We start from the raw sequence: 8,687 nt of genomic DNA on the forward strand, positions 1-8,687 counted from the left end.
TGTTGTTTTCGTATTTGGAAGTAAATACGTGTGTAAACGTTGAGTTTACGGTGTTGTGTGATAATTGCTTAATTGCTGATGAATAATTTAGCAGTTGTTGAAGATCTTCCCTGTACATAGTGTAAATGAAATTCCTGTGTTTTTATCAAGAACTGTGTCTTCATTTCAAGAAAGTGGAAGTCGCACCGAATCCGTTACAATTGGCGCCCAACGTGGGGCTACTTCAGGACTTTCTTGCAGTAAGTGTGACTTTGGACATTTTTTTTTCATAAAGACTTTTTAAATTTGGACTTTATTTTTATGGTGATTACTCGCGCAATGGATGAACAATTAAAACAACTTCTGGAAGCAATTAATGCTGTGAAAAGTGACTTGAGCGAAAGTATGGCGGCTAATCAAGAACAATTAAAAAGTGATCTGACTGCAAGTATGTTGGCAAATCAAGACCAGTTAAAAAGCGATTTAACGGTGCTGAAAAAGGACTTAACGTCTAACCAAGAAGAAATTAAAAACGACCTTATTTCGGTAAAGACTGTGATGGAAAATAAATTTAATGACATAGAGCATCGAGTTGATGCTATTGAAGAAAAATTTGATACCGTTGAAAGCCGATTCAATGCTGTAGAAAATAAATTTGAAGATGAAGATAGAAGATTTCATCTACTTAAAGAAGAGATCTTTAAGGACGTGGAAAGGAGATTGGCGACCGCGGAAAGCAGCTCTGTACAGTTTGGCGCTCCCACATCGGTTGCTCGACCGCCCATTAAACTTGCCACATTTGATGGGAAAACTTCGTGGCAGGTTTACAAAACTCAGTTCATGATAGTGGCGGAAGCGAACGGATGGGACTCTGCTACCAAGGCCTGCCATCTTGCAGCATCCCTGAGAGGTGACGCAGCGGACATTCTTCAGACCCTTCCGGACAGCCAGCGCCTGGATTTCGCCGCCCTCACATCTGCGTTGGAGCTTCGCTTCGGTGAGAAATGCCAGAAAGAGTTCAGCCGACTCCAGTTGAAGTCCCGTTTCCAGAAAACCGGGGAAACCCTGCAAGAGCTAGCGGCGGACGTCGAGAGACTGTCTCATCTTGCTTTTTGCGACTGTCCTGCGGATGTTCGGGACAACCTGGCACTCAACTACTTCATCGACGGAGTTCGGAATCCTGAGATCCAGAAGGCCCTCCGGATGGCGAATGTAAACGACTTGAAATCCGCTTTGATGTATGCGATGAGATACGAGGCCGCCCAAGAAGCAACCCGTGTGGATCGCCATCTAATCCGGACTCAGGAAGATGATGAGTCTGATTCCAGGTCGTCCCACCTCGCTGAACTTGAGAGACAACTCGGTGACTTGACAAGACATTTGAGCAGCATAACAGCCCAAAAGAAACAAGAGCAGAAGTGCTGGAAATGCGGTAGTGAAGGACACCTGCGAAGGAGTTGTCCGGCTCGCCAAGCTACGCGAGGGAAGGAAATCACCACCACTAAAGCTCTGCAGATTTCCTCTTCTAGTAGTGGCAGTGATGGACTTTTCATTTACGCACATGTAAATGGGAACCCCTGCAGACTGATTGTTGACACTGGAGCCAATGTGACAATCATTAGGACAGATGTGGCTCGTGAATTTGGATTGAAACTGCTGTGGACATCGCCACGCGTAAGTCTCCAGACTGTGACAGGTGACAAGATCGAGATTGACGGTAAAGTGGACTTGGAAATAGTGTTTGGGAATGCCACCTACCATCATACGGCATTCGTCGCTAATATCACGGACCCCTTCATTCTCGGATTGGACTTTTTGAAGAAATATGACTTCACTCTCGACTTCAAGACTAATGAGCTGCACTCGATGAGAGAAGACATAGCCGTTTTCCCTGCAGCAAGTGATGTAAAATCCGCTCATCAAATAATAGCCCAAACAGATTTTTCAATTCCCTCAAGGTCAGAATCATTAATACCCGGCTCCATTGAAGAAAGCAATAGTTTTCGATTTGGACTCATTGAATACCCTAACCTAAGCAATAACCTAAAAGGAGTGCTGGTAGCATCTACGCTTGTGGACCTTTCCAAGGATGTAATTCCTGTGAGAGTCGCCAACGTGAGTGAAAGGCCAAGGAATATCCGGAAAGGTGAAGTGTTAGCAACTTGTACTCCAGTAAACTGCATTATTAGAAGAATCAATTCCCCCGAAACTGTGTCTTCTGAGTCCTTGACATCGAAGTTAATTGGGAGTGCGCCATTATCGAAAGATCAAAGAACTGCTGCGGAACAATTGGTGGACGACTTCAAGCATCTGTTTTCATCTACATCGGAGGATGTTGGCCGTACGAATTTAACGCAGCATCGGATCTACACTGGAGAACACCCCCCTATTAAACAGCAGCCAAGACGACTACCGTTCGCTAAGAAGGAAGAGGTTGAAACCCTCCTGAAAGAGATGAAGGAGAATGATGTAATCGAACCGTCATCCAGTCCTTGGGCCTCTCCCATCGTCTTGGTCCGAAAGAAAGATGGCTCCACCAGATTTTGTGTCGATTACCGACGACTGAATGAAATCACCAAGAAAGACAGTTACCCTCTTCCACGGATAGACGATACCTTGGACACTCTTTCCGGACACAAATGGTTTTCGACCCTGGACTTGAAGAGCGGCTACTGGCAGGTTGAGATACACCCTGAGGATCGAGAGAAGACAGCGTTTACAACTGGACAAGGCTTATGGCAGTTCAAAGTGATGCCCTTCGGCCTCTGCAATGCACCAGCTACGTTCGAGCGTCTTATGGAGACAGTGTTAAGAGGACTCTCTTACGAATCCTGTCTGGTCTACTTAGACGATATCATCATCGTGGGACGCAGCTTCGAAGAACATCTGGCAAATCTTAGGAAGGTGCTGCAAAAGCTTAAGGAAGCCAATCTGAAGTTAAGCCCGTCCAAATGTAATTTGTTCCGCCGGGAAGTGAACTACCTTGGTCACATCATCTCTTCTGAAGGTGTACAAACCGATCCAGAAAAGGTGTCTGCTGCCAAGAGTTGGAGTCGTCCCGAAAACATCCATCAGCTGCGAAGTTTCCTGGGGCTCTGCACGTACTACAGGAAGTTTGTGAAGGGTTTTTCCAACATTGCACGACCTTTGCATAAGCTGACGGAGAGCAAGCAAAAGTTTGAATGGTCCAAAGAATGCGAAGATGCATTTCTACGACTGAAGGAGGCTTTAACATCAACGCCTATCCTCGCCTATCCTCAGCCTGAAAAATCCTTCATCCTGGACACTGATGCGAGCAACGAGGGAATTGGAGCTGTTTTATCCCAAGAAATTGACGGAAATGAACATGTCATCGCTTACTGGAGCAAATGCTTATCAAAGTCGGAGCGAAATTACTGCGTCACCAGAAAGGAGTTACTGGCCATAGTGAAAGCTGTAGAACACTTCCATCATTATCTCTACGGCCGAAAATTTCTGCTTCGGACAGATCATGCCTCGTTAACCTGGCTTTTGAACTTCAAGAATCCAGAAGGCCAGATAGCCAGATGGATACAGCGGCTCCAGGAATATGACATGGAGATCAAGCATCGAAAAGGGTTATCTCACGGGAATGCTGACGCTTTATCAAGGAGACCCTGTCCTGAGAACTGCCACTATTGTTCCCGAATCGAGAAACAGTATGGAACGACTAGCCCTACCGCCTATCAGGTGACAGTGACTCCAACATCATCAGAACCTGATCCATGGAGTGATGACCAAGTTCGAAAAGATCAACTTGAAGACCCCGACATAAAACCAATTTTAGAGTTCATGGAAAGTGACAGTCGACGCCCTAGCTGGCAGGACGTTTCCATCTTCAGTCCTGCAACAAAAAGATACTGGGCTTTATGGAACTCACTCCATTTACGGAACGGCGTGCTACACCGGAAATGGGAATCTGACGACGGCAAGACATCTAGGTGGCAGTTACTACTTCCTCGATCCAGGATTTCAGATGTTCTGAAAGAAATACATAGTAGTGCGACTGGAGGACATTTTGGTGTCTTGAAAACTCTCAATAAAGTTCGGGAGCGCTTCTTCTGGAGCAAGGCGAAGGATGACGTGGAGAAGTGGTGCCATTCTTGTGACGCCTGTGCTGCTCGTAAAGGACCGAAGAAGAGAAGCAGAGGGAAGCTACATCTGTACAACGTTGGAGCTCCTTTCGAACGAATTGGGATCGACATCCTGGGTCCTCTACCAAGAACTGCTGATGGGAACAAATACATTCTTGTTTCCATCGACTACTTCACCAAATGGCCGGAAGCATATCCCATTCCAGATCAAGAGGCTACTACCGTAGCAGAGACTCTAGTCCAACATTGGATCTCGAGATACGGAGCACCTTTGCAGATTCATTCCGATCAAGGGAGGAATTTCATCTCTGCTGTGTTTAAGGGCCTATGTCAAATTTTCGGAATTGAGAAAACTAGGACAACACCACTACACCCACAATCGGACGGCATGGTGGAGAGATTTAACCGCACAATCCTGAATAATCTCTCACTTATGGTATCCAGAAATCAACAGGATTGGGACAAGAAGCTACCTTTGTTCCTGCTGGCCTACCGCAGTGCTGTCCACGAGACTACCGGATATGCCCCATCTCAGATGCTCTTCGGACGAGAGCTTCGGCTACCTTGTGATCTCGTCTTCGGTCGTCCTCCGGATGCGCCTTCATCGCCTGAGGAGTACATCCAGGATCTCCAGGCCCGGTTGGAAGACGTTCATAACTTCGCACGAGAGCGAATCAACATCGCGGCGGAGAAGATGAAGACCAGATACGACACAAGGTCTACTGGACATGAATTCAACGAAGGCGACAAGGTTTGGTTATGGAATCCCATCCGACGGAAAGGTCTTTCACCCAAATTGCAGTCGCATTGGGATGGACCCTACAAAGTCCTTAACCGACTGAATGACGTCGTAGTGAGGATCCAAAAATCACCTAATGCAAAACCTAGGGTTGTACATTATGATCGGTTAGCCCCATACTATGGCCATAGTTCATGAGTATTACGTAAACAACCATGGTTGATAACATAAAAGTTGTAGATAATTTTTGCTTTTAATGTTTAGTAATATTTCTTGTTATTATTGTATTTTCTGTATCTGTTAGTTATAATTTAATGTGTGTAATTGTGAACTTGTGATAGAAGTTTGGCACCCTTTCTGGGGATGCACCGAATCCGTTACAATATATATATATATATATATATATATATATATATATTTATATATATATATATATATATATATATATATATATATTATGCAAGTCAAATTGAGCGCTGAAAAAGATTAGTGTTACTCAAAATAACTTAAATTTCCTGGATATTAACATACAGATTGATTCAAATTGTTACACTACAATCTATACTGGTGTGCAAAAATTAAGGACGAGACGGTTTTTTCAATATAACTTTGTACAAAAGCTTTCCAAATCAACACATTTAATACCGTAAGATCCCCAATACGTAAGGACATGTGTAATGTAAGCAACACTTACTAAAAGAGAAATCAGGGGGATAAAAAGAAGCTTTATTGAAAAAGTATCATGGAGCGCAATGCGACTAAAGGCCGAAACATCCCTGTGATGGGTGTCCAGCAAAAAACATCCCGTCTTTAGTAGGGGATATGATCTCCGCAGACTGCTAGGCAGATTTCAGATCGTCTGCCCATGCTGAGAATGAGGGTGTCAATGAGTTGTTGAGGTATTGCTGCCCATTCGTCTTGCAGCGCCAATCGAAGCTCCCGAATCGTTACTGGTGGTAAGGTACGAGCTGCCAAGCGTCTGCCTAGAAAATCCCATACATGCTCGATGGGATTGAGATCCGGAGATCGTGCCGGCCAATCCATACGTTCGATATCCTCACTCTCTAAGAGCTGTTCGGCAACTACTGTGCGATGACATGGTGCATTGTCGTCCATGAAAAGGAACTGCGGACCCATAGCGCCTCTAAAAAGACGCACATATGGAAGAAAAATCTCGTTACAATAACGGGTCCCGTTGACTGAACCTGCGTCGAAGATGTGAAGGGTCTGTACGAATACCAAGCATGATGCCTCCCCAAACGAGAACACCGCGACCACCATACCTGTCCCTTTCAATGATATTCGAGGGATGATTGCGGCTTCCCCGCTCTCTCCAGATGAGTATGCGATGAGAATCGCTACTCAGACTGAATCTGCTCTCATCTGTAAAGAGTACTCGTCCCCTTTCATTGTCTCTCCAATTCCCGGCACCACAGAGAACGCCTTCTCCGTTAGGCAGGCGTTAGAGGTACACACCGTATAGGGCGTCGTGCAAACAGACCACCACCGTGCAGTCTTCTGGCCACAGTAAAACGCGATATCGGTCGTCCAGTCGCCTGTGTCGTGTGTCTAGCGATTTCTCCCGCTGTCTGCCGCCTGTTTCTTCTGGCCTGTAAGACAATATACCGGTCATCTGCGGGTGTGGTTCTTCGTGGACGACCACTACTGAACCCCCGGATAGCTGTTCCTGTAGTTTGAAATTGTCTCCGAAGTCGTGAAACGATGCTGTGAGCAATTCCGAACTTTGCAGCCACACTTGTCACACTGCGGCCTTCCTCCAACTTCCCAATAATTCGATCTCGGGTAAAAGCATTCAGATGTCGTCTAACAGATTGATTATTCGCCATTTCTTGCTGAGGCAGCACCTCGGTGTGATTTTAACTGCTATACGGCGTGCAACCTCTTTGCCAGAAATACTGATCTTACACCGACAACATGCTTTATACTACTCAAACACTCCCCCATTACGTCTGCCTGCATATCTGCGCATGTGCTACCGTACATCACCTTACTTAATCTCCTGATTGGTCTTTCTGTCCGCTCTGCCTCTTCGTTCAGCTGATATGCTAATTTTTTGACTTCGTCCTTAATTTTTGCACACCAGTGTATGATAAAAGGCATGAATTTAATTTCAAAGTTAACAGCTTACAAGATTTTCCCTCCTGCTTAAGTAAAAAGGTTTTTATTGGCATCATTTTCCGCAAGCTATCAGAATAAAAAGAATTTGCAATACCATTTCCGCATTTAATCAAGAAATTTCTGTACTCAAAAATATACTTTTTAATAACTTCCCTAAAAATCTGGTTGAAAACATTTGCTTAAGTACAGCCTGCGATGAACATTTCGCTTCTCTTGAAACCGTTTAACTGTGTAAATGTATGATACAACCGTGAAAAAACATTTTTTTTTTTTTTTGGATCGCTGGGGTGGAAGGTTTTTACACGTGGGAAACGGACGACTGGCATGTTTTTGTATTAATCTCTTTGGATATGGACTTATTTTTTTCTTTTACGCTGATAACTGTAATGAATTCTGTCAAGTTGAATATCGGATTGGTTTTATTATAAATGGATCTCAAAGCAAGATAACTTTAGTTATTGGCAGGTACTGTCCCGTGGATGGCTAATTATTCGGAACTTGTTTTCCTAATTAGTCGAGGCGAAACTCCCTGCTTTTAATTTTAGGTTGAGCTCTCGTTTATTTATTTATAGTTTAACATGCGGTGCGTTTTGCCCAATGTTACTCTATAATGCATGTACTGGAGGTTAAACACTCTCTTTTAGTTCGTAGTTAAATTTTTTTGGTCTTTCGACCATATGTATTGAATCCTCCACAGCTGATGAACTCTGGATTCATACTTTGTCTTTTCCTATTAAATAACTGCTTGCAATTTTCCTTTTTCTCATCATTATTTTTTATATAAATTGTTTAATATTTGGTTTTTGACTTGCATATTTTTTATATTTACTTGGCTTTTTAGTTTTGCTGCGTTGCGCATCTATGGGCTTTTGGTGTGGTCTTTTCAATATTTTTCACTACACTTTTCACACTTAATATATATATATATACTAGCTGACTCAGCTACGCGTTGCTGTGGCGAAGTAGTTGGATTAAAATATTCATTTACTCAATATTTTAATAGAATCTAATTAATATTTTTAGCGAAGCTTAAAATAGTCTAGCCAATTTTAAAACATATGAGATTGATAATGGGCGTGTTAGTCTGAGGTAAGTACTTATTCAATTTAGTAAGTACTAACTAAATGTTGAATGGTAAAAGAACTATACTTACGCTTAGTTATGCTTAGTAAATTTTGCTAGTATGACTTCGGCCATAAATCAAAGCAAAATAACTTGAAAGTGATAGTAAATATCGAAACTGATTGTAAAATATCGGAATTCAGAAATTAAGCATAAACCAACATACACTTTTAGAATGTACACTACATTCTATTCATCTCAGATTTCTCTATAGTTTGTAATCAATAACTTCTTTACAAAATACATTAACTAAATTAAAAACATATGAAATTAAATTTATAAATGAGGTAGATAACATTGACTTCGATTTATTCGAAAACTATCACTTGAAAACTGAAAATTATCTAATCACTAAGTTGTGCACAATATTCTTGTTTAACCTGTGTTTTGCTAACACGAATAGGTATGATAACTTTCCCACTTGTAAGTAGGCGGTAGATAGTTGCCCATGAGAGAAACATGTGCGTTTCAAGTCCAATTCGAAAGTAGACATTATTTGTTCTTTAGATCTATTTATGGTCTTTTCAAAAGCTAAACAAATCGGAAATTGAAGCCTTCCAAATGGTGTTTGGAAATTATGACGCTATAAATGGATT

The sequence above is a fragment of the Uloborus diversus genome, chromosome 2, assembly GCF_026930045.1.
Source record: "Uloborus diversus isolate 005 chromosome 2, Udiv.v.3.1, whole genome shotgun sequence".
In the NCBI taxonomy this organism is placed as follows: Eukaryota; Metazoa; Arthropoda; class Arachnida; order Araneae; family Uloboridae; genus Uloborus; species Uloborus diversus.